Consider the following 26,848-nt stretch of genomic DNA (forward strand, 5'->3'; position numbering starts at 1 on the left):
GTGTTTTTCTGTCCTTTAAACTCCCTACAAGTGTGTTAGGCAATGTTATTCAGCATCTGAGAACATAGGCAAACAACTGTATGTGCTAAATCATTTGGCTTCATTTTGATTGCAAGGGCTTACTCCAGCCAATGAATAACTTGTGAATACAATCTGATGTCAGACATGGAGAAACACAGATGACAGTGGCTTTATGTTGTTCTTGATTATGCCTGGGATATACATTTGTTGGAAGTTTTCCCCCCACTATTTTTCAGATACCTGAAAGGAACTCTGAAAACATCAATACCCCATTTTCCTGCTTCCTACCTGCATTTCTCTAAATAATTCGATCTGAACTTGGTCTGCAAGTATTAAGACTGGTGTCAGCTGTAATTAACAGGCATCCTGTTAGCTGTAATTAATTAAAAGGCAGTTTGAAATTAGCATTATTTGATGGTGATTCTAGCCATTTGTATTTTTTAACTGAACTCACCTCAAAAAATTTTAGTACTGTCATGTCCTTGCTCCCTGATTTTTCTTCGGCTAGGCACTTCGCAATTCAGAGGCATTCTCCTTTCAACAATCTGTTTACCTATTCCCCTTCTCACTTCCACTTGGGTGGGGCTGGCAGGAAGAAGTGCCTTAACGGTTCTTCAGGATCCACCCTACCTGACAGGTTCTCAATGCAGAGATGCGCCCGGTAGAAAGAGAATCAACCCGCCGCCTCCGGATGACCAGGCCGAGACGGGGCCCTAATGAGAAAATACCCTGGGTTCTCCGGGTCCCAGTCCCACCCAGGCCTTCGGGATCCGGTGACTCCCCGCAGCGCGGAGGAGGAAGAAAAGGATGTTCCGCGGCCGAAGCTCCGCCCCGCGCTGGCTTGGGCTCCCAGGAGGCGTGGCTTCAAGGGCGGAAGGAACCTCGTTGCGGTGGATACGCTTTGGGCCGGGAACCAGCGAGGCAGAAGGGAGCGGGGGTCATCATACCTCCCCAAAATGGGCGGTCAGGCTGCACCAGTCCGCGCAGTAAGAAAGGACCCCCTCCCACCCCCCTCCCCCACACCTCTACCCAGAGGAGAAAGCATTCAAGGCGCTTCCCATCCTCTCGCACAGCCTAAGTGACCAGTGCGGGTCGTCAGCCACGTAGAAGGCAATCAGGGTAGCTTCTGTTTTCATTTTCACTTTCCGGGCCCGCAGACTTGGAGCAGAGAAAGTGGAAGGGGCCAGCCCTGGTGTCACCATCTCTGCCCCCAGGCCGGCCTCCTGACTGTGGCAGGCGAGGGTACAGGGGCAGTGGTGTGGGGGTTAGGTGGTCTGCAGGGCTGTACCATACAAAACACTACTCCAAGATTTCCACCTCTGAAACAGTACGGGATAAAATGCAAATGACACTACAGATAAAAGATTAGTATCCAAGATCTACAAAGAACTTCTCAAACTCAATACACCGGAAACAAATAATCAAATCAAAAAATGAGCAGAAGATATGAACAGACACTTTTCCAGTGAAGACATACAAATGGCTAACAGACACATGAAAAAATGTTCAAAATCATTAGCCATCAGGGAAATTCAAATCAAAACCACATTGAGATACCACCTTACACCAGTTAGAAAGGCAAAAATTGACAAGGCAGGGAACAACAAATGTTGGAGAGGATGTGGAGAAAGGGGATCCCTCTTACACTGTTGATGCGAATGCAAGTTGGTACAGCCACTTTGGAAAACAGTGTGGAGGTCCCTTAAAAAGTTAAAAATTGAGCTACCCTATGACCCAGCCATTGCACTACTGGTTATTTACCCCAAAGATACAGGCGTAGTGAAGAGAAGGGCCATATGCACCCCAATGTTCATAGCAGCATTGTCCACAATAGCTAAATCGTGGAAGGAACCGAGATGCCCTTCAACAGATGACTGGATTAAGATGTGGTCCATATATACAATGGAATATTACTCAGCCATCAGAAAGAAAGAGTTCTCAACATTTGCTGCAACATGGACGGCACTGGAGGAGATAATGCTAAGTGAAATAAGTCAAGCAGAGAAAGACAATTATGTGGTTTCACTCATTTACGGAACATAAGAAATAGGAAGATCGGTAGGAGAAGAAAGGGAAGAAGGAAAGGGGAGTAAAGAGAGGGGGGAATGAACCATGAGAGACTATGGACTCTGGGAAACAAACTGAGGGCTTCAGAGGGGAGGGGCGTGGGGGATTGAGATAGGCCGGTAATGGGTATTAAGGAGGGCACGTATTGCATGGTGCACTGGGTGTTATACGCAAGTAATGAATCATGGAACATTACATCAAAAACTGGGGATGTACTGTATGGTGACTAACATAACATAATTAAAAATTATTATAAAAAAAAAGACTGGGAACAAGTACTACCTCACTCATACAATATTTAAAAATATCTTAGGGGCTCCTGGCTGGCTTAGTCTGTGCAACTCTTGATCTCGGGATTGTGAGTTTGAGCCCCATGCTGGGCATGGAGATTGCTTAAATAAATAACCTTTTTTAAAAATCTCAAAAAAAAATGTAAATGTACTGGGGTCACGATAAGAAACTTAAGTATTCCCGGCCCCCAACTATCTAAAAATATTATTCTGGTTAAGTGGTTAGCTTTTCTTCTTTTAAGTGGAAAACCGGACCCTAAAAATACATACCAGATGTGGTGGCTAGGCTAGTTTGAAAGCAGCTGGACAGGGAGGACCTCAAGGAAAGCAAAGACAAGATTTTCCCTCCCTCCCACATTGTTAAAATGTGACATGGCTCCACTCTCTCGCAAATAATACGTGTTTTCAGAGAATTCAGTTTTTCTGGTTTTGGAACAGCTTCTTAACTGAATTCCTCCACGTTTAGTTTAACTTAAGTCTTGATTGTGTCATCTACCCCAACGCTAGACCAAAGAGTTAAAGGACCAAAAGAAACTAAAAAGCCTTGTAGAGGGGTGTGGGGGGTGTATAACTGCCTGTTCAAAGCATACTTCAACTCAAAAACTATAAGAGCAAAATTAAAGCATGCTGACATTTAAGATTCCCAAAGACAAGCACTCAAAACAATGCACAATACTGGACTAACGCACACCCAGGATGGCAGCCACTTTCTGTTGGTTTCCCCCTTCTCCATACCTGTTATGGTGTTGACAACTGCTCAAAGAACAGTGACTGGCTTTATCAGTTCTTTGAGGATGTTGCATCCAGTAGCCAGTGGAAATCCACTGTTAGGCATCTCTTCCTATACCTCATAAACCACAACCACATTGTCTTTGATCACTGGCTCTGAACAGACTCTAAAATAACCCTAAAATACAATATATATATTATCATTCAGAGACTAATAAAATGAAAGAATCTTCCTAGAGAATAAGAAAAAATATAAACCAAACCAAAACAAAAAAATACCTCAGCTTACTTAACTGAAGCATTCTTCAGCTTCTGTAACTGCAAAATATGTTTGGTTTAGCAGCTCTTTCTGCCCATGGATCCAGTCTTCATGCTTTAATAAAACCACCTTTTTTGCACAAACAAACAAAAAAAAAGTTTGGTTTAACCAACCAAATTCTGTGCTAGATCCAGGGAAAAGAAATATGTATCACAGACACTAATAGGGAAAATGGGTCTATAAATAGAAAAACAACTAATTCAGTGTTACATGTTTAATAAAAGCATATACTAGGTACAAAAGTAGCCTACCCAAGGAGTGACTAATTCTATAAGGTTTATGGGAATGAGGGTATAAGAAAAAGTTTGACTCAGGAATGATGTCCATTTGAGGGGGTATTTGAAACAATGAAGCATAAGCAGAAATGTAAAAAAAAGCTCATGAAGTAGATACTAATAAATGACTACAAAATGCTGATTGACAACACAGAACAAATTAAAATATAAAGAGGTACAGGATTCTATTAATTTTAAATTGGCAGCAAAAAGATTAGTTGAAAATGGGGTGAAAGGGAACAGAACTCCTTTTACTTGAATCTTAAGTAATACAGAAATTAAAATAACAGCCCTTTAGAATTACACTCCAGGCAAAACCAACATTGTTATAGTGGCATATATTTCTCCAGGTTATGTATTTGGAACTGACATTGTTTTCTATAAAAATAGACTCTCTATACGTGAGGCAGTACAGAAAAATGAGTGTGCTGGCTTTGGCAGTCTGGTGTTGGCTGGGCCAGAATGAAGGATCCACCACTTCCCACTTGGGAAGTTACTTCTCTTTATTTCAGTTTTCCCCTCTGCAAAATAGGTCTATAACTTTACCACATGTTACTGGAGATTTTAAATGTCAGAAGGGACTTTTTGTGCATGGGAAAGAACCCAAAAAGCTGCTTGTTTTTTAATTGATTTTTAAATTTATTAGTGTTATAAATTTTAAGCCTAGCTGCTATTATGTAAACACAAATCTCAAATTCATTTATAAATCTATCAATTTTATGTTAAAAATGAAACACTTTCACTTGTTCTTTGGTTAATGCTCAGTGAACTTACTAATTGACATATTAAACTTTCCATTTAAACACTATTATAAATGTGATAGAATTTTCTTAAGCATTACATATTAAAGTAACAAAAGCATCCAAATCCAACAAATCAAACTGTCTTACCTATTTGCACTGTTTATAAATTTAATTTATTAAATTCCCCTAAAATATGTCAAATTCACACATTGCCGTAATCTGATTGTCTCAGGTACGTCACGCCCCTAACGAGGCAGATTTACACTCTAAATCATCTTGGCTCATTTTCTGCCCAGTCCAGAGCACTTACAGAGTATTCCTATGAGTCTTCCTGAGCACTGAAAGGACACTGGTTAGAAGAATGGGCTGCCAGCCAGACTGCTCTGCTACTAACTGGCTGTGTGACCTTGGTTAAGTCATGTAACTCTGTGCCTCTGCTTTATCACCTGAAAGTGGGGGTAGCAATAGAACACAACTCCCAGAGTTGTTGTCAGCTTTACCTGAGTGAGTGCATGCAAAGCACTTAAAACGGTGTCTGGCAGGTACTAAGTGCTCAACAAATGTTACGGTGTTAGGGTAAATCTACCAGATTAAATTCTCTTAGGCATCTGTGCAGCATAAAAATCAAATCTATACATTAGGTCAAATTCACTTAAGCACTGAAATATTCACTACATCCCTAATTGGTCAAACCCTAAATATTTCAATTAAAAATCAATCTAATGTCAGATTTTTTCCCCAACCTGTGAGACTAAAATATTTCAAGTATCTTAAACACGGAGAATACGTACACTAGCAACACAGTGAGTAAAAAGTTTGTTACTACGGGGGCACCTGGGTGGCTCAGTCGTTAAGTGTCTGCCTTCGGCTCAGGTCATGAGCCCAGGGTCCTGGGATCGAGACCCGCATAGGGCTCCCTACTCAGCAGGAGGCCTGCTTCTCCCACTCCCACTCCCCCTGCTTGTGCTCCCTCCCACTCCCCCTGCTTTTGTTCCCTCCCACTCCCCCTGCTTGTGCTCCCTCTAATAAATAAATAAAATCTTTAAAAAAAGAAAAAAACTTTGTTACTACATCTTGTAAATATAAGGTGGCATTAAAATGATGTATTTCTTCAGCATGTATATGTTATTTGGGGCTGCAGTCATTATCCAATGACATTATCCAAGGAAGAGGGCAGGAGATTTATTTTGGCACCGTTAATCTAATATGTTCAGGGTTCAGTCAAAGACATGAGATTGTGGTTATGGCTTGGGGGTTTTTGGTCAATGATTCCAGATGGGGGAAGGTTAGGTGGGAGAAGAAGGGGTGCACTTTCTAAGGGTTCTACCCGGTCTGCCAGTTAACAAGCTGTAACAAGCTTGTAATCGCTGGGAACTTGTAATAGCTTGTAATAGTTGGGAACTGCCTGCCATGTGGTAGGAACTCAAAGCATTTCAGATGGGATTTATTTTTACAACCTAGAGCATCATCTATCCCTTGCAAGTTTTACCTTTGCCTGATTTTTATGGTAACTACTTTCAACTTTTCCCTGCTTGATTTGAGAGGATGGAATTTTGCACTTTCCCACTCAAGAGTTCAGCTAATCTCTTTGCTTTTTGAAGTTAATTAAATTCTTCATCTCTTTTATATTTACTTTCTTATCTGTCAAATGAACAGATTAATACCATTATAACATCATAGAATTGTCATAAGCCTTAAATGAAATTTTGTGAATCACAACATTGGGTATATAGTAAGTGGTCAGTAAATGTTAACTATTATTAGGTGGCTATTTTTTCAACTTTTTTTCTTTAAACATTTTCACATTCTTTAAATATTTTATTAAAATGCAAAAGAACAGCGTCCTTCAATCAAAACTCAAACTTGTAGTATCTTATGGTAAAACACTGTGTTAATTTCCTATTGCTGCTACAACAAATTACCATAAACTCAGGGACTTAAAAAATCCCACAAATTTATTATCTTGTAGTTCTGGAGATCAGAAATCTAAAAAGTTCTCACTGAACTAAGATCAAGGTGTTGGCAGTGGGCCGAATTCCTTTCTGGAAGCTCTCAGGGAGAATCCATTTCCCTGCCTTTTCCAGCTTCTAAAGGCCACCTGTATTCCTTGGCTCGTGGTCTTTTCCTCCAGCAATAGTATCACCCTGACCTCTGCTTTTGTCGACATATTTCCTAACTCTGACTCCCCCTTTAAGGACCCTTGTAATTTCTCTGGGCTCACCTGGATGATCCAGGATAATCTCCCCATCTCAAGATCCTTAATTTAACCATACCTGCAAAGTCCCCTTGTCATGTAAGGTAACCTATTCACGGATTTCAGGAATTAGGACCTGGTTGTCTTTGGGCAGCCATTATTCTGACTGCCACAGATACTCTTCCTGAATTACTGATGATGAAACCAAAGCTGGCATTATGTATCAGCAAAAGGATGAAAAAAGATTATTTCACTGTCCCTTAAATAGATCTTGGCCAAATGCTAAGAGCATTTGAAGACAAACCCTTTGGCTATATGTTTCCTTAGAATTGGGCAAATTTTTAAATCTAAAGGGTTCTGAGTATCTTCCAGGTATTCCAGGCATTATATGCCATATAAATATTTATATACAATATCATCTCATCTCTCCAGAACATGGCAACATGTTCCTAAGCTGCTTGAACTTAGGAAGTGCATATGCATGTGCATGCACGTGCACACACACACGCGTGCGCACACACACACACTGTCCCAAGTAGCTAAAATAGCTGACAAAAAGTTGTACCTAGACTCCCGTGTTTCACTCACAGGAAAACCTTAGATTTACACTCAGATCCCACCACTTGACATATAGTTCTATTAAGCCTATCTTATTTCTAATCCTTGGCTGACTTGAAGTAGGATATTAGAAGGGCAAGAAAGAAAGCACTAGGCAGGTAAACTGACAGAACGAAGAAGACCTGAAGAAACATATCTCAGTCAATGATGTGTCTTGTTTATATGACACAGTCAAATGAAATAAAATTATACTAAATCTGTGCATTCAAGTCAGGAAAGGATGGTGGGGAATAAGAGGTACTTTAAGTAGAACCTATTAGTTCTCAAACCTTTGGCCAATCACTACTTCTCTGAGTTTTTGCTTCTTCATATATATATTTTAAAAAAACCTCTTTGATGTCTAGACTCCTGTTTATGATAGAATTCTATTATTTCAGGTGACAACAATAGCTTGTCACCAAGGAGACAATCAGAAGTGCTATGTATTCTGGAATGCACTTGTTTTTTATTATATTTATTACAATGACAACTACTACTATGAATCTAGCATTTTACCAGCACTTAAACACCTCCGTTGTCTAGGACAATTAAGAGTAGGCAGGCAGGGCAATGTGCTTCAGTGGAGTCAAAGGCATCACTTTTTCACAGCCAGAATAATAACTAAGATTTGATGCTTTAAACTAACCAGCAGTTAATAAACATGTGCCAAGCACTGTGTTAGGTGCTAAGTCTTCATGAAAAATGAACTTTGTTTCATGGGACAGGTGGGGCGCAATAACTAAACCAAAATTTTAAAAATGTATAAACGTTTTGATCCAGAAATTCTTCCCACAAGCTGTCCAACAGAAAGTTACATGCAAGTGCTCAAAGGTATCCGTACAAAGATGCTTCCTTATGCATATTGTTTGTAACAGTAAAACACTGGAAATGACCTACATGCCCATCAATAGAATGAGAGAGACCTATATATACCAATATGAAAAGATGGCAAGATACAGTACTGGATGACAAAAGAAAGTTATAAGACAGTATGTCTTTCTTTTGTTGATGTAGAGATATAAGAATGTGCAAAAAAAAAAAAAAAGATCTCAAGGATATATAACAAAGTATTTTTTTTTTACAACAAAGTATTAATAAGGGGAGGATTATGGAGATTTTTTCCTTTCTACATTTTTTTTACAATGTTCACTTAAAAATAATACACATCACACAGGAAAAACCACAAAGGTAAAACAAATAGAATACAAAATAAAAGGCAAGAAATTAAATAATAAGTTTTAGCAATGTTTTTATGAGAAAGTATTGAAACTGTATTTAAAACAACATGTTTTCCAAGAATTTGGATCAGATAAGGTGTTTAATCTGTGGTTTTCTGACCTAGTAGCTAGAAACTGAACTTTCCCTCAGTTTCCCCTTTCTTCGTTCTGGTTGGTTATAGCTTTCAATAAAGCTTTTCACCTGAGCTTGCTCTTTAAGAGCCCTGGATTCAGAACACAGGATAGTAGTGAGTGCACACATGCCAATTTGTTTACCACCAGTCTCTCAGAGGAAATCATGTGCATCTGTCTGTTTACTTTTCCTTGGAACCTAGAAGGTCACCTCTAAAAATAATCTTGCTCAGTGTCAGAGCTTCCGTGACACAGAGGTACATGCCTCACATGCTCTCCACAGTTAGTGCCCTATGCCAGGCGTATCCAGTTCCCAAAGGGCTGAGACCAGAGAAGGAAGAGAAAGCAGCTGCCAGCTGAGCTGTCCAGTTACTAATTTAATTTAGTAATGGGCACAAAGGAAGCCCTTCAAAAAATAATACACACCTTTTCTCATGGCTGTCACTCTACACTAGTGATGTTGAACATTTAAATGTTGGTTGGTTGTATTTCTTCTTCTGTGATATTCTGAAGGAAACATGAAGAGAATTTCTCAACCAGAGCCCATGCTATGGTTAGTTGACTTTGCAACGGGCACATCTGGGGTGCCTAACCAGCCTTTACTCTTCTGGTAAGGCCCTGAAGCTCTGCTGAATGAGCAGTCCTGAGAAATGATGCTCGTACCTAGGGAACATGCTCCATTTGCCCTGGCCTCCACCCCATTTCTCCCAGCTGGCACCTTTTCAATACCCCTGCTGGGCTGGGATTCCCCCCCCCCCCATTGTGTGAGTGGGGAAAGTGAGAAATCAGTTAGAAGTCTGCTGTCCAAGTCAGGAATATTGAGAGGCCAAACTAAAGATATGGGCAGAAGACAAATAAATAGAAAGATGGTAACTGAAGAACTGGAATCTATGGAATTTTATAGCTGGTTGGATATAGGGTGCAAAGGAGTTCCACACGTTCTGGAAAATTCCTAGACTTGTGCTATTATGGAGGAGAAGTCCCATACTGGACTATGAACTCATCCTTTTCTGTCTCTTCAGGGACCTCAGGGCAACAACTGTTTTGCCATCTATCTTCAATTGTTCACTTTCATTGATTCCTTTCCATTTAACCCTATTCAAGAATCTCTCACATTTAAAAAACAAAACAAACAAAAACAAAACTTTCCCCTGGAGAGGTGGTGGGAAGAGTGGGCTACTAACATCCTCATCTTAAATGTAGGGAGTCAAGTAATGCTGTGATTAATGGAATGAAAAATAGAGCTTATGTAGGTTTTGTGGCCAGTGGATGGTGACACAACCACTTTGGATGACAAAGGAGAGAGGTATAAGTGAACTAAATTCTCATTTAGTATGGTGGGAAGTTAGTAGATAATGTCTAAGGCTGATAAATCAAGAAACAGTCATTAGGAGGTTAAGTGGTGATAAGGAGGTTACCATAACACAGAAGCAGTTGAAAGTGGTTGCTTCTGGGCTGGCAGAGTGGCTCAAAGGATTGTTGCTTTTTCTTTTAACTATTTGCATGTATTTCTTTGATGAGGTTTTAAAAACTTTTTTTTTTCAATATGGTAAAGAAAGAGGCCTTAAAAAAATCCTCCCTAAACTTACATCTCATGGCTTACCACCGTTTCTCCTCTTCCTTAAGATATATTCCTTTTTTTTCTTTTAACTAGGCACCACACTCAGTGTGGAGCCCAATATAGGGCTCAAATTCACCACCAGAAGATCAAGACCTGAGCTGAGATCAAGAGCCGAACGCTTAACCAACTGAGACACCCATGCACCCCAAGAGATATTCCTTAATATATAATAATAATAGTAGTAGCTTATACTTACTGAATTATTGTTATGTGCCACACACTGTGCTAATTGCTTTCCTTTCATCATCTCATTTAATCTTTACAGTGAACTTACTGCAAAAAGATATTTTGAAGGAGTATTCTTTTCTTTTAGAGTTTTATTCATTTAAGTAATCTCCATCCAACGTGGAGCTCGAACTTGGGAGTTTCCTATGTTCACCATCTACATTTGCTTACCATCCAGTCTCCCCTCAACCCACTGCAGGCTGGCTTAGATTGCTCTCAAAAAGGGAACCCATAAACGCCCCACTGTTGAAACTAGTTATACTGTCAGCATCTCTACCTCTATTCCTATCCTCCCTTTGCTTCCACAAGACTATACTTTTTTGTTTTTTTTTTTTCTCCTGCTTCTCTAGCTTCTTCTCAGGCTCCTTGAAGGTCTTTCTTCTCCTACTCACCTCCTAAATGTTTGTATGTCTCAGTTCCTTCTTCAACCTGCTTTTCCTCTCATTTTATATCTCTTTGGAGTATTCATATACTCCTATTGCTTAAGTTACCATTGATGAAACTCAAACCTCTGTCTCTATCCCAACAGTTCCTTCTCCTGAGCTATAAACCCATAGACCACTGTCAGACATCCTGATCTGGGTGTACTACAGGCACCTCGCCTCCACATGTCTCAAATGAAATGCATCAACATTCCTTCATGCTTGCCCTTTCTTGTGTATCTCTCTCTCTTAATGACTCCACCATCCACATAGTTGCCCACTTCCAAATATGAATATTATCTTTGATTCCTTAGCTACCTTCCACATCTAATAACATTTAATCAACCACCAAGTGCCATGCAGTCTCCATTCTGGATTTCTTTCTACCCCTCCTTATCTAGGGGTCCATTACCTTAATTTGCACTGTCATCATCTCTTACCTGGACTATGGCCATGGCCTGCTAATTGGTCCCCCTGCCCTCTCCTCTTTGGTTCCCTCTAGAGTCCATTCTCTCTCTCTCTCTTTTTTTAAAGATGTTATTTATTTATATGCCAGAGAGAGAGAGCACAAGCAGGGGGAGCAGCAGGCAGAGGGAGAGGCAGGCTCCCCACTGAGCAGGGAGCCCGATGCAGAACTTGATTCCAGGACCCTGGGATCATGACCTGAGGCGAAGGCAGACGTGCTTAACTGACTGAGCCATCCAGGCGCCCTAGAGTCCATTCTCTACCTTTCAGCCAAAGTGATTCTTTCTCATAGGCAAATCTGAAGCTGCTTTTCCTCTGCTAAAAGGATCTAACGGTTTCCTGTAACCTCAACCTAGATTCCAGCTGGCCTTGCTCACCTCTCTCTCATGCTACCTCTGGTCTGGCTCCTGCCACACGGAACTTCTTGTGGCCTCTCAACTCTCTCTCTCCCAGTTTCAGGGATTTGCTCTCACTACCCCCTCTGCTGAGATCATTCTTCCTACCCCGTTCTCTTCCTTTGTGATTCTTACTAGTCTTTCTTGATTCAGCAGAGATATTTTCTCTTTGGTAGAGGCTTTTTCTGACCCCAAAGCCTGAGTTAGGTTCCCCTCTGTGCATTCCCATTGGGCCCTATTATAGTACTACCACACCTGAATTTACCTGTATCTTCTCTGTCTCTCTCACTAAACTGCAAACTGTTAGGGGGTAGATGGTATATTACCCATCCTGGCAGAGAGCATCAATACATTGGTCCTACGGATTGGAAAGAATATGGAGTCTGGATTCAGACAGACCTAGATTTTGGTTTTCTTCTTCTGAGTCTTCCCCCCCCCCCAGATGTAAAATGTAGATCACAGTTCCTTCCTCACAGAGTTATTATGAAGATTAAAGGCTGTGGCCATAGGAGCTTGGAGTCAGTGTGTGTTCTCTTCCCCCACTGACCGCAAGCTGGGAACCTGGTTTGAGGGGAACAAGGATGAATTCAGAGGTGGGTCATGCGGGAGGAGGGGCCAGCGGGGAGCAGTAGGTTGGGCCTGAAGCTGAAGGGGAACCTGGAGGTATAGGTTTGGGAGCCATCAGTTTAGGAGAACTGAGCTTAGGGGTAAATGAGATTGTGCCCGGGATGGCTCAGGCCCAGGGAGCAGTGAAGAGATTTGCTTTTGCAGAAGGAGGAGGAGGAAGAGAAGGAGGAATAGCCTGTAGGATGTTAGAGGAGAACCAGATGAGGAGGGAGAAGCAACAGTGTCACACACTGCAGAGGTTGAGGAGAAAGTGCCCCTTAGTTTGGACTTAATGAGGTCACTGATGTCCTTGGAAAGAGTGTTGATGACTGCTTTGGGTGGTTAATCATTTGTTCTAGTTCAGAGTAGAAAGGTGGGGGGGGGGCATGTAGGACTTGGAGTTCCAGAGCAAAAGCCATCTGAACAGATAAGGGGGAGGGAAGAGCTGAAGATAACAGTAGCAGCAAACAGTGTTCATAAATTAACCACAGGGCTGAGCTGGGGTGCCTGCCAGTACCCAGATGCCCAGACCTTTCCCTACTTCTCACCGCCACCCTCACTAACTCCTGCCCTGCTTAAGAATACCAAGGCATAAACAGGCATGGGTGGCAGAGAGTGGTGGAAGCATATACAAAGCATATACAGAGAGTTAGTTTTTTAATGACTACCATTTATTCATTTCTGTGTGGCAGGCATTGTGCTAAACGTCTTGTGCACACTACCTCTCTTACTACTCACAACAACCCTTTAAAATACTGTCATCAATTTATTAATGAGAAAACGAAGGCTCAGAGAAGTTAATTAACCTGTTGGAAGTCAACCAGTAAGTGATGAGCTGAGATTAAAATTGGGTTTTTGACTCCAGAACCCTTGCTCTTTACTGACTTGAAGGACAGGGGATAGAGTGAGGAAAGGACCTGGAGAAGTCAGTTTGAGAGTCAAGGGAGAGGCATCTCAAGGCTTTTGGAAAGTTAAGGAATCTGTTTTGTGTACACAGCTTACTTCCCTGACTCTGTCTGGCTAAGTAGTGAATTAAGTTTACACTAAAGGCTAAAACCATCTAGACCTGCACAGTCCCATAACACTTTCTGCACTGATGGAATGTTCTCTGTCTGTGCTAATATGGTTGTCACTAGCCACACGTGGCTAATGAGCACTTGAAATGTGGCTACTGTGATTGAAAAACTAAATTTTAAATTTTATTTTAGTTTAAATTTAAAAACTGATATTTGATTCAGTTATTGGAAAATTTTAAGTATGTTTTGAACAACTTAGTCTATGAAACTACTCTTTCCATTTAAAATTTTGTGAAATCTAAACATAGTGAGCATCTGAATTGTTATCTGCTATACATGTAATACACACTAGACTTCAAAGATACATAAAAGAAACGAATGTAAAATAGCTTATTAATTTTTAATTGCCTACATGTTGAAGTGACAGTATTTTTGATATATTGGTTTAAATAAATTTTTAAAATTAATTTCACCTGTATTTAGAAAACAAATTTTAATGTGGTACTAGAAAAATGTGAATTAAATGTGTGGCAGGCATTATATTTCTGTTGGACAGCCTCGTTCCAGAGGCAGGGTCCTGGCACTAACAGAAGTTTCCATTAAGTGGTGGGTTGGAAGGCCTTTCCCTGCCTTTTATTACTCTAGCCCTCTCCATTCTTTCTTCCCCTCCACCCTTCTTATTCTTCTCACCCTTGAAGTAGGGAAAGTACTAAGTACTCAATTGTACCCTTACAGAGTGTTCAATTTTAAAAGACAGGAGAGGTCATGTGGATGTTTCTCGTGAAGAAGTGACTCACTGTCATTGGATTTCAAGCCTTGGTGAGGAAGGTATTTGGCCTTTAGGAGTTTCTGTTAATAGGTACCAGTGGCATCCTTCGTGGACTTCCAGGATTGTCTCCATTTACATGTTCTGACCATATTAGTACTCATAGTTGTCAAAACTTGAACCCTTTTTATGGTTCCAAAATGTGTACATGTAAGAAATTATCAGTTCTGCTTATGTATATAGTTGACCCCTTATCTGGGAGAGATATGTTCCAAGACCCCCAGTGGATGCCTGAAACCACAGATAGTGTAGAACCCTATATACCATGTGTCTCTCTATGTATACATACCTATAATTAAGTTTAATTTATAAATTTGGCACAGTAAGAGATTGACAGTAATACCACAATAGAATAATTATAACTATATCCTGTAATAAGTTACATAAGTGTGCATATGTGTCTTACTCTCAAAATACCTTATTGTAGGGGCGCCTGGGTGGCTCAGTTGTTAAGCATCTGCCTTCAGCTCAGGGCGTGTTCCCGGCGTTCTGGGATCGAGCCCCACATCAGGCTCCTCCGCTGGGAGCCTGCTTCTCCCTCTCCCACTCCCCCTGCTTGTGTTCCCTCTCTTGCTGGCTGTCTCTCTCTCTGTTAAATAAATAAAAATCTTTAAAAAAAATACCTTATTGTACTGTATTCACCTTTTATTGTGATAACTGAGATGATAAGATGCCTATGTGATACGATGAAGTGAGGTGAATGACACAGGCTTGTGACACAGCATCAGGCTACTATTGACCTTCTGACGATTGTCAGAAGGAGGATCATCTGCTTGCATGGGTAACTGAGACCGTGGAAAACAAAACTGCAGATAAGGGGAGACTACTGTAATGCTACTCTCCCTATTCCTAAAAACATGCCTTTCTGAGGAGTTGAAGGGATCTGCAGCTGCAAACCTGTCTTGCTCAAGCCATAAATCAGAGCTGTCATCACTGGGTGGGAGACTAAAATGCTAAAGCTGGTACATCTCTAAAGTTGGCTCTCTGGAGCCCCTATTAAAAGGACATGTGATAGAAGCCCTTATTTGTTTTTGATTTTAAAATGAAGTAGCCTCGATTTCTTTATATGTAAATTGGGGAAACCAAGAAAGGACATTTGGTTAGACTCATATTGTTGCTGAGAAGATTAAATGAATTCAGACATGTAAAGTGCTTAGACCACTCTCTGGAACATAATAAACCCTCAACTCCATCAATGTTAACTTTTAATATAAAATAGGTGTAGGATGCTCCTAAATGCCAGAACCTAAACGATCACATATCATGAACGTCTGATTCCAATTAGATTATTTATTGGAAACATACTAGACTATCTTACCCAATAGAAGGAAAAGGTTAAAACAATCAAACCTAGAAAAGCTGGATACAGGTGGACCTCAAACAACTGAATGCTGCAGGCACTCTCTGTCTCTTGTCTTTGTACTTCTGTGGGTGTTGACTTCATTCTCACTCACTGTAGATGGGCTTCTTCACATGGCCAGAAGCCAATAACTCCAGAGTCTACCTCCTACACCCTCCCTACTAGAGAGACTCTTTTCTCAGTTACAGTTAAAAAAAAAAAAAAGAAAAGAAAAAAAATTCAAGGGAAGGACTATGAGTGGCCACCTATCGTCAGTTAGGTATTCATCCTTAGACCAATCAACTTTGTTGGTGGGAGCCAGGACATAGAAGAGCATGGTTGCTCCTTTTGGAACCCCATAGTTGGGATTTGGGTAGAGAAGTTCCCATGTGGGTCACCTGAATTCTATACATATTTTTCCCCGTCCCCATAATGGAACCAGAGTTGATCCTCCATTTGCTGATCAGGGACAATGACCTGTGCCAAGATGGTGACTCTTCTTGTCTGCTGGCCCCTAGACGCAGGAATCCAAGGTGCCCAGGTAGCAGCCACAGCTTGTAGTTCACTGTGTCCAATGGCAAGAGTGCCTCTTATCAGGCCTTCCAACCCTGCAGATCCCTGGAATGGAGCCCCACATCAGGCTCTCTGCTCAGCAGGGAGTCTACTTCTCCCTCTCCCTCTGCCGCACCCCCTGCTTGTGCTCTCTCACTCTTTCTCTCTCTCTCAAATAAATAAATAAAATCTTAAACAAAAATAAAAATGAAAGGGTTTGAATCATCTCACCCGCCAGGGCATTCTCCACTGGGATGTCACTCCCAAGTCACGACCAGTGATATTTTTAGCAATTAGACAACCACTTTTGTCTGAGACTATCCGTGCCCACATACTACTTGAATGGGTCCTCCTAGCCAGCAGGGAGGTGTGTGGTCCAGTCCCCAAACTGGGCTTGTCATTTCAGACCACTTCCAGTATCACCTGTATTGATGGGTTCTCTGGCAGCAGACATCAAGGCAGAGTTAGAACTGCAAGAGGTTTATTGCTGGTAACATCTATTAAAGGAGTAGTCAGGGTAAATCTTTAGACCATGATGCAGGTCTGACACCTGGGAAAGGAGAAGGGAGAGAAAAGAGGACTAAGTGGGAAGAGCCTCAGACAGAGTAGGCAGAGGCTCTGAGAAAATCTTGGCCAGCTCATAGAGGGGGCCCATGTTGGGCAGAAATACCCAGGTACCAGTACCGACGCCATGCTTAGGCATTGACAGAGAGCTTCCTGGGAAGCAAGTGGACATGGTGTGTAGTAACTAGAAGGCAGAAGAGGGCTTCTGGGGTTTTGGTCATTATCTGTTTCTTAGTCTAGGTTTCATTGTACATGTGTCCATTTTATAAAATTTTATCAACCTTACTTTTATGAGCTTTTATGTACACATGCTATCTTTTTATTTTTAAAAAGTCACAGGTCTCTGCCTTTGGCCTCTAAGTAGTCCTTTTTTTTTCTGAAGATTTTATTTATTTAAAAACACAGAAAGAGAGCGAGAAAGAGCGTGCACATAAGCAGGGGGAGTGGTGGGCAGGGGGAGAAGGAGAAGCAGGCTCCCTGCTGAGACTCTTTTTTTTTTTTTTTTTAAAGATTTTATTTATTTATTTGACCGAGACAGCCAGCGATAGAGGGAACACAAGTAGGGGGAGTGGGAGAGGAAGAAGCAGGCTCCTAGAGGAGGATCCTGATGTGGGGCTTGATCCCAGAACGCTGGGATCACGCCCTGAGCCGAAGGCAGACACTTAATGACTGCGCCACCCAGGCGCCCCCCTGCTGAGACTCTTGACTGACTGAGCCACCTAGGTGCCTAAAGTGTTTTTAAATAAATAATCTATCACTCAAGGTTCACAGTAAGCATCTACAAAGAGCAGAACTTGTGCTAGGTCTTTATGGGGATTTTTTTTTTAAGGAGCTTAAGGGAGAGTCTTATTTTGAGAGTTTATCTTCTTCTTAGAGAATAAGAGGCACACAGAATTAGAGAATTAGTCAGTTTATAATCAACAGCCGGGTTACCTTTAGGGTAGGGAATTAAAGCTTATTTATCTGTGTACTCCCAGAATCTTTCATGTCACCAGGAGTATGATATTGGAGTTCATTTTATTAGTCAACCAAGGGAAAGAATGAATTAATGAATAATAAATAAATTAAAAAATGAATGCTGGATGAGTATAAGACATTTGAGACTAGGGAGTAGTATGGGATGGCTACAGAACTGGCAATATCATTTGTAATTATGTTTCAGTTACAATCTATAAGGTGATGAGTCCTGGATCCTTACCTCTTTCATGAGTTTCAGACAAACATTTACAGCAGCAAACTTGATGTTGACACATGGATGTTCCAAAGGCACCTGCAACAAAACACATTCCAAAAAAAATTTTTTTAAAGACTTATTTATTTGAGAGAGAGAGAGAGAGAGAGAGAGAGAGAGAAGCATGAGCAGGGGGAGGGGCACAGGGAGAGGGAGAGAATTCTCAAGCAGACTCCCTGTTGAGTGCAGAGTCCAAAGTGGGACTCGATCTCATGACCCCGAGATCATGACCTGAGCCAAAATCAAGAGTCAGATGCTTAACCGATTGAGCCACCCAGGCATCCCCCAAATGCATTCAAAACTGAAGTCATTTTTCTACTAACCCTATTCTCTTTCTCCTGCTGCCACTCAGACCAGAATCTTAGAAGTCTTTCTAGATTTCATCCTCTCCCTCAGTCTTCACATTCAATTTGTTATGAAAATCTTGTTATTTCTATTTCTTCAACTGCTTTGGAATTTGATTTCTCCTCCCTCTGATTTCCTTCCTTCTGGCCACTCTTCCTTGTCATTGTCAAACTGATTTCTCTAAAATGTAAATTTAACCATGATTCTGTTTTCCTTTATACTGTCTCATAAAGCTCCTCACTGTTATAGTATAAAACCCATGTTCCTTGACTAGACTGACTTGAAACATCTTCCACAATCTGGTCCTGTCTACATCGCTTACCTCCCTACAAAGCTGGAAGCTCCTGGTGATTTGGAGACTTATTCTCCTCATCTTTTTCATTCCAGTGCCTCACAGTTTGGGAAACCTAATAAACTTTTCCTAAATGAATGAATGAGGAGATAAGACCTGAACTGGTCTTTGCAGATTGGGCTGCCTGGATAAAATATAGATAGAAAGACCTGGATCCTTCAAACAATTATTGGGCTACTAAGTTGAGCTAATTAGTAGAGATTCCTTGTCATTAATTTTTGTATCTCCATGACCTGCCAAGTACTTGACACATAGGAGGTATTCAATATATATTAGATTAATTAATAAATTAGTAAATGGTATTATGTATTCAGCCACAAAACAATATTTCTTTCAGGAAATGTAATGCTCAATTAATTACAGAGCAAATTATGTGAAGAAGAGATGAAAACTCCATTAAGTCTTTATGAAGAGGCGACAATGCTAGCCAGATATCGGAGCAAACAGACCAGGCCTCAAGCCAATTTAATTGAGCAAGTAAATTTCTTATTGACCAGAATATGGACATACTGTTAGAGAGGACACCTGTCTTCCTAAGGTCAGCAGCTCCAGCATTAGTTTATTAACTGTAACAAGATCTGGCTGCAGATGCTGCCAAAACAGGGATATCCCAAGGTGTTGTTACTGGATGCTAATTTTGGATAAATACCTACTAGAGGTTTTAAGTCTTTCAAAATGAAGACTGTATCCTCTAATAAGTCATAAATATTATTAGAGTTTCTATTTCCAGTGAACAGTTAAACTCATATTTTTTGTAGTTGGGATATGTAATGGACATGCTGGCATTTTAATACTTATATTGATGTTCAGAAGTCAAATATTTTACAAGGTCCTAGGAACTTATTTGCAAAGTAGTATGTTATGAAAAATGACCCTGGTGCAACACAGTCACTCCCTTTGGAGAACTCACAAGTAAATTTAGTTAGTTAAAGCTTCTGCCAGCATGACTGTAGCCCAGAGAATAACAGGATATCTTCAGTTGCCAGTTGCTCTTATCTGCTGCTTCTGATGCCTAATTTGGAGAAACTCCATTTTGCTGCAGGTTTAAGTCTCTGGGTTATCTGCTCCTGGACTTTTCGGCAACTGTTTGATTCTCTGGAGCTTTCAAGGAAACTCAGTGGTTCCTGACATGGAGCCTCTCACTCAAAATACAAAAGGGTAAGCTGGTTAAAGTATCAACAGTCAAGACCTTGTAAAGCTTTTTTCTTTTTTTCTTGACAGAAAGAGTTTTAATCGACCTTATCAATTAGAGGACGAGATTAAACCTTAATAATAACCTTGACTAGTCTTCCCTCATTATGCTGGACTGTGGTGAAATGCTTTCTACTCTCATGTCACATGAAATGGATTTTCCTGCTTCCAGTTTAACTGGCTAGAAACTGCAACAAATAAAGCTTACATTTTAAAATGAGATGGTTTTCTTTGACCCTCTGGGACCAAGAATGGATACATGACAAGGATGGAGGCCAGCTTATTCATCCCAGTCACCAAGAGGCTTGGAGCTTTAGGGAAAGATTTCCCCAGAGATGAAAGGTTGTTATTTACAGTTCTCTAAAAAATTAATAAGGCAATTTGATTTTTAATACTTCTGCAGTCTCAGTATAGTGACTTTTTATAGCCCTGAGCTATGTGTTTAAATGCACTTCGAAATGTCAAAGTGGGCCTCTACACATCACCCCTTCCTGCTGTTTCCAAAAATGGTTTCTTTCTTAATTATCTGCAGACTTACAACTTCGTTTGAAAACATTTGAAATGCTCCTGATCAGTTGTAAGCAAAGCTGATCACTTGCTGCCTTCTGAAAGTTAGGAGCAAATGCAGCCTGGCTGGAGTTTGTAACCTATGAATATTCATGGCAGGCAGGATTGCCGAGTGGTTAAGAGCACCAGCTCTGGAATTTGGTAATCTGTGTTTGAGTCCCCTGGTCTGTTACTCACTAGCTACAAGACTTGTGCAAGTCCCTTAAACTCTCATCAGGGAAAAGGGAACAATAATAGCACTTGCTGAGCATAACATATTGCCTGGCACAGGAGGAGCTGCTCGGTAAATCTTATTAGCAAAAAGAAAATAAGCATCAGCATCAGCAAAACGCTATATCAATGAGACTTTGTGTTAGGTCCTGAGGATACAACAATGTGTAAGATACGGGTTGTATCCTTCCCAGGCTGACAGGAGAGAAGGGATATATACAAACATATGTTTATTAGACAGATAAGTTGAGGTGGCGCAGCTATGAGTGAGTGAAAGGAAGATCTGTCGAGGAAGAAAGACAGGTGCTTGGCCTTGGTGGAAGGGCAGGATCCGATATGCTGACTACAAGGCTGGGGGCATTCTCGAATCTGTCACAATTGCATAAATTACTCTTTTTGTCAACCTCATTGAGCATCTCAGGTACCTCAATGACTAAAAATTCATGGGGCAGGAAGGTAGGGGGACTTAAAAGGTTATTGGCCTTTTTTTTTTTTTTTTTAATGTTTTTAGTTTGGTCATTTGAAAACAAAGCTTTGTTGCTGGTTTAAAAATACTTCTTTTCCTTAAGTAAATGAAATATTTACCACAACAAAATAAGAAATTATGTATGTGCCATATGTTGTTAGGTTTCTTTGAAGAAAACAAAAACAGATATGATCTTTGGCCCTGGGGTACAGTCAAAACTCTGAATCATCCAAGTTTATATATAGTTTAATAAATCATGCTTAAGGAAATGTATGTGGTCCAATTCAGTCCAGGGGAAATATGTGAGCTTGACTACGGTGGTGGCAATGAAGAGGGGAAGAAGTGTATAGATTCAAGATCTTTATAGACAACCTATTTTAGACATAGCATATTGTAAGGAGAACAAGGTAGCAGATAATATTTTCCAAAAGATTCTTCTCTAGAGACAATAGAGGTATTTGGTACTCTATTGTAACCAGAAACTTTATGAAAAGATAGTAAAATAATATCCAAACACTGACATGTTAGGGAAAGAACTACTGGAATGTTCTCTTGGTACCCTACTCTTTCATTCTTGAATTCGTTAAAAACGTATTGTGTTTCCTACTATGTGCCATGCAGTATGTGTTAGGTAATGCATATGTGGTTGTGAACAAATTAGATATGTTTCCTTCTCTCATGGAGCTGGAAGAAGGCAGATGATAAGGGGTAGGCAAATAAATCACCATATAATTATATATTCATCCATTTATGCATCCAGGAACTAATTATTGAGCACATATTATGTGTTGGGGAACATTTTGCATTCTCAGGATACAATGATGAGCAAAAGTAGACCATCCCTGTCCTCATGGAGCCTACATTCTGAGGAAGCCAGTTTACTCAAAGAGTCACACTAAAAAAGGTGAAGTTGTAACTATGTAAGAGCTATGAAGAAATATACAATAGGAAATATGACCTCACAAGGAGGTCAGAGGAAGCTTCCCTGAAGAAATGAAGAATGAATGGAGAACTGAAGGATAAGGAAGACTAAGCTGGCAAAAGGAAGGAGAGGAAAGCATTCGCACCAGAGGGAAGAGCATGTGACTAAGGCCATGGTCTGTCTTAGAGGCCGAGAGACTGTGAGTGTGGCTAGAAGAGGAAGAGTAATCCACAAAGGAAACAGAGAGGGCGCTCCTGGAGGTGAAGGAACAAACTCAGAGAGTATTGGTCGTGGAAGCCACGGGAAGACAGTGTTTCAAAGAGGAGAGCATGAACAAGAGTCAAATGCTGCTGAGAGGTTAAGAAATACGAGAACTGAAAATATCCCCTGGATTTCACAACATGCAGGTCATTGGTGAGCCCAGCGGAATGATGGGCCAGAAGCCAGAATGGAATGATTTGAGAGTGAGTAGAAGGTGAGGAAATGTAGGCAGCAAGAGTATAGATTAAGAATTGCATTTGGTCACATGTAATGGATCCTGATGACAGTTGCTTAACTAAATAGGGTTATTCTCGTCATATAATAAGAATGACGGACGGAGACGGTTAAGACTGGTGCAGTGACTCCGTGATGTCACCAATGTCCTAGAGTCCTTCCTTATGCTCTGTCATCCCCACTATGTGGCTTCCCCCATTGGGCATGCAAGATAGCTGCTAACTTTCAAGCCAGTGTCTCAGATAGGCAGAAGAAAGAAACATCAAGGGGAAAGGTCTGGTACCTATACCAGGAAAACAAACATTTCCTGTAAATCCTCAACTGACTTCAGCTTACTTATCATTGGCCAGAACTATGTCATATGGCTACTCCTAGGTATCAGGGCAGCTGGGAAATGTTGCTGTTTAGTTTGACTCATTGTCATTCCTAACAGAATCAGTTTCTATAGCAAACAGGGGAGATGGATATTGAGAAGGCACCCACAGTAGCTACATAGCGTGTACAAATCATATGTTGAAAAAGTGTGTCCACAAGGGAAGGAGATTATAAGATGATAGTTGGAGGGGGGATGTGGGATTGAGTGACCCTTTAAAAAAATTGGGGATGACTTGAATGTATTTAAAACTTGATAAGAAGGGTCTAATTAGAAGAGAGAAAGTTTGAACATACAAGAACAGAAAAGGATAACTGACAGTGTAATGTTCCTCAGAGGGAGGGAATAAAATCTAAACAAAGAGAAGAGGGATTAACTTTAAAAACCAATAAGGATGGGCTCTGTGTTGTAACAACAGGAAGGAGGGAAGCAGGCTTATGTTTTATACTGAGAAAATGGGGCTTCTATTTCCTCTATTGTGTAGGAGGTAGGTTTGCTATTGCCAATGAGGGTAGAAGGGGGTGACCAGAGCTTTGAGAAGTTTGAGACATTGAAGGTTGAAATCACCGTTGTGGGGCAAAACTGACTCAAACATAAAAGGCACAGCTTTTTTTGCAACGGGTTTGCTGCAAGAACACGGGTGTCATGAAAACCACCGCTCAACCTAAACCAAAGTGGGAAAAGAAAAGACTCACATCAACATCATCGTCATCACTGGACATGTAGATTCGGGCAAGTCTACCACTACTGGTCATCTGATCTACAAATGTGTTGGAATTGACAAAAGAACTATTGAAAAATTTGAGAAGGAGGCTGCTGAGATGAGAAAGGGCTCCTTCAAGTATGCCTGGGTCTTGGAAAAACTGAAAGCTGAATGTGAATGTGGTATCACCATTGAGATCTCCCTGTGAAAATTCTCGAGACCAGCAAGTATTATGTGACCATCACTGATGCCCCAGGACACAGAGACTTTATTAACAACATGATTACAGGCACATCTTAGGCTGTGCTGTCCTGATTGTTGCTGCTGGTGTTGGTGAATTTGAAGCAGGTATCTCCAACAGTAGGCAGACTTGTGAGCATGCCTGTCTGGCTTACACACTGGGTGTAAAACAACCAATTGTTGGTATTAACAAAATGGATTCCACTGAGCCACCCTATAGCCAGAAGAGATACGAGGAAATCATTAAGTCAGCACCTACATTAATAAAATTGGCTACAACCCTGACACTGTTGCATTTGTGCCAATTCCTGGTTGGAATCGTGAAAACATGCTGGAGCCAAGTGCTGTTATAACATGCCTTTGTTCAAGGGATGGAAAGTCACCCGTAAAGATGGGAATGCCAGTGGAACCACACTGCTTGAAACTCTAGATTGCATTCTGCCACCAACTCGTCCAACTGATAAGCCCTTGCATCTGCCTCTCCAGGACGTCTACAAAATTGGTGGTATTGATACTGTCCCTGTGGGCTGAGTGGAGACTGGTGTTCTAAAAACCTGGCATGGTGGTCACCTTTGCTCCAGTCAATGTTACAACTGAAGTAAAGTCTGTTGAAATGCACCATGAAGCTTTGAGTGAAGTTCTTCCTGGGGACAATGTGTGGGCTTCAATGTCAAGAATGTATCTGTCAAATGTCGTGGCAATGTGGCTGATGACAGCAAAAATGACCCACCCATGGAAGCAGCTGGCTTAATGGCTCAGGTGATTATCCTGAACCATCCAGGCTAAATCAGTGCTGGATATGCATCTGTGCTGGATTGTCACACAGCTCACGTTGTTGCAAGTTTGCTGAGCTGAAGGGGAAGATTGTCGTTCCAGAAAAAAGCTGGAAGATGGTCCCAAGTTCTTGAAATCTGGTGATGCTGCCATTGTTGATATGGTTCCTGGAAGCCTATGTGTGTTGAGAGCTTCTCTGACTATCCTCCTCTGGGCCGTTTTGCTGTTCGTGACATGAGACAGACGCTTGCTGTGGGTGTCATCAAAGCAGCGGAGAAGAAGGCAGCTGGAGCTGGCAAGGTCACCAAGTCTGTCCAGAAAGCTCAGAAGGCTAAATGAATATTATCCCCAATACCTGCCACCCCAGTCTTAATCAGTAGTGGAAGAACAGTCTCAGAACTGTTTGTGTCAATTGGCCATTTAAGTTTAATAGTAAAAGACTGGTTAATGATAACAATGCATTGTAAAACCTTCAGAAGGAAATGAGAATGTGGACCATTTTGTGTGTGTGTGTGCGTGTGTGTGTGGCAGTTTTAAGTTATTAGTTTTTAAAATCAGTACTTTTTAATGGAAACAACTTGATCAAAAATCTGTCACAGAATTTTGAGACCCTGGGAAGCCTGGGTGGCTCAGTGGGTTAAGTATCTGCCTTTGGCTCAGGTCATGATCCCAGGGTCCTGGAATCGAGTCCCACATTGGGTTCCTTGCTCAGCGGGGAGCCTGCTTCTCCCTCTGCCTGCCACTTCCCCTGCTGTGCTCTCTCTCTCTAAAATAGATAAATAAAATCTTAAAAAAGATTTTTAAGACCCATTAAAACAAAAGTTTCCTGAAGAAAAAAATACATATAAAGGGCACAAATAAACTGCTACCAAGGAACGCTGTTCTCATGTGCCTTTCCCAGGAATATACCAGAGAATGAGATTCAGAAATCAAAGTGACAAGAAAGACATCAAGATAAGGTCTAGTATAAAGTATTAAATATACAATTACTTCCAGAATTACTCATACCCATGCCCATACCAGCTGAATATCCTCCCATCCCCATCATTAACATGAACATCATTAATTCAACAAATATTTAGTGGATATCTTCTACAGGAGGTACTTATTTGTGTCATAAAGCATTCTAGGATGGGTTGAGGTGGGTGGGAAACAGAGCCTGGGATAAGGCAGCAGTAGGAAAGCAACTGATTGAAAAGGTGGACCCTCTCTTAGCTGGAGAGATGTATAGAAGTCTTAACATCTAAGCCCAGGGAGAGTGGCTAAACTGCACCCAGACAATGGCATGCAAGGGGTGATCTGATCTGAGGGTAAGATGGGAGTGGTGACATCTGGCTTTGGGAACTCTGGGCAAAATTGTCATGGTACCAGGGGCAGACCTGGACCCAGATCAATTGGACTTGAGGGTGCCTAGAAGAGCAATCCAGCTGTGGAGATGGCAGGTGCAAAGTTAGAGGGTAGAACAGGTTTCAGGAGGCCTGCTTCCTACTTGGATGATTCCTCAAAATGCAAGCCTCAGGAAGCTGCAGGCACTGAGATGTTAAGATATCCAAAAGTACAGATGCCTGATAGGCTGACACAAAGAAACTGCATCTGAATAATGCTGCTCACGTCAAGAGGTAGGTTGTGCTGCATACATGGTCTATCTTAGAAAGCCTAGTGCAACAGAAAAATATTTCTATTTGTATATTCTACTTACCACTATGGATATTTCTACATTCTACTTACCACTATGGAGAGACTATATCATATTCATAGGGGCAGATAATAATAACCACCATTTATTGCACATACTATATGCCAGACACTGTTCTAGTTACTTAATGAGCTGTATCTCATTTTATCCTTACAACAACCCTCTAAGTTAGCTATTATTGTTTAGAGAAGAGGAAATCGAGCTTGGTCTAGTAAGTTTAAATTAATTTGCGCAAGATCACATGGCTGTAAGTGGCCAAGCCAGGATTCTGGCCCAAGTGAGACTCCGGACCTATCATTACGCCATACCCATTTTATCATACTGTTCCAGTACCGTGTTGAACCCTTATTAAGTGTCATTTAAATAATGATTAGATTGGTCTGTTTCTTTAGTAAGCAAAACTGGGATCACAGCCCATCTCTTTGGATGTATGCTAAAATGACAAGACCATGCTGCCCTCTATCTATCAGCTTCAGTGACATTGGCCTCTGGTAATTTTCAAAATAAATAAGAATATCTGACATTTATATTGTGACATACACTTAATAAAAACGCTTTACTCAAACTTGCCCCATATATTATGAGCATTGAAGCCCACACATATACACACAAAAATCAATGCAAAAATTTTAATGAATATGAATTTGATTTGTGGTAAAGGCCAGTTA

General features: G+C 41.0%; 1 pseudogene; it reads left to right on the forward strand.

Annotated features, from left to right (window-relative positions):
- The first annotated feature begins 673 nt into the window (after window positions 1-673).
- On the forward strand, window positions 674-24,935 carry LOC113245197 (elongation factor 1-alpha 1-like; annotated as a pseudogene).
- The last annotated feature ends 1,913 nt before the right edge of the window (window positions 24,936-26,848 follow it).

The sequence above is a fragment of the Ursus arctos genome, unplaced genomic scaffold (genome assembly GCF_023065955.2).
Source record: "Ursus arctos isolate Adak ecotype North America unplaced genomic scaffold, UrsArc2.0 scaffold_8, whole genome shotgun sequence".
NCBI classification, from domain to species: domain Eukaryota; kingdom Metazoa; phylum Chordata; class Mammalia; order Carnivora; family Ursidae; genus Ursus; species Ursus arctos.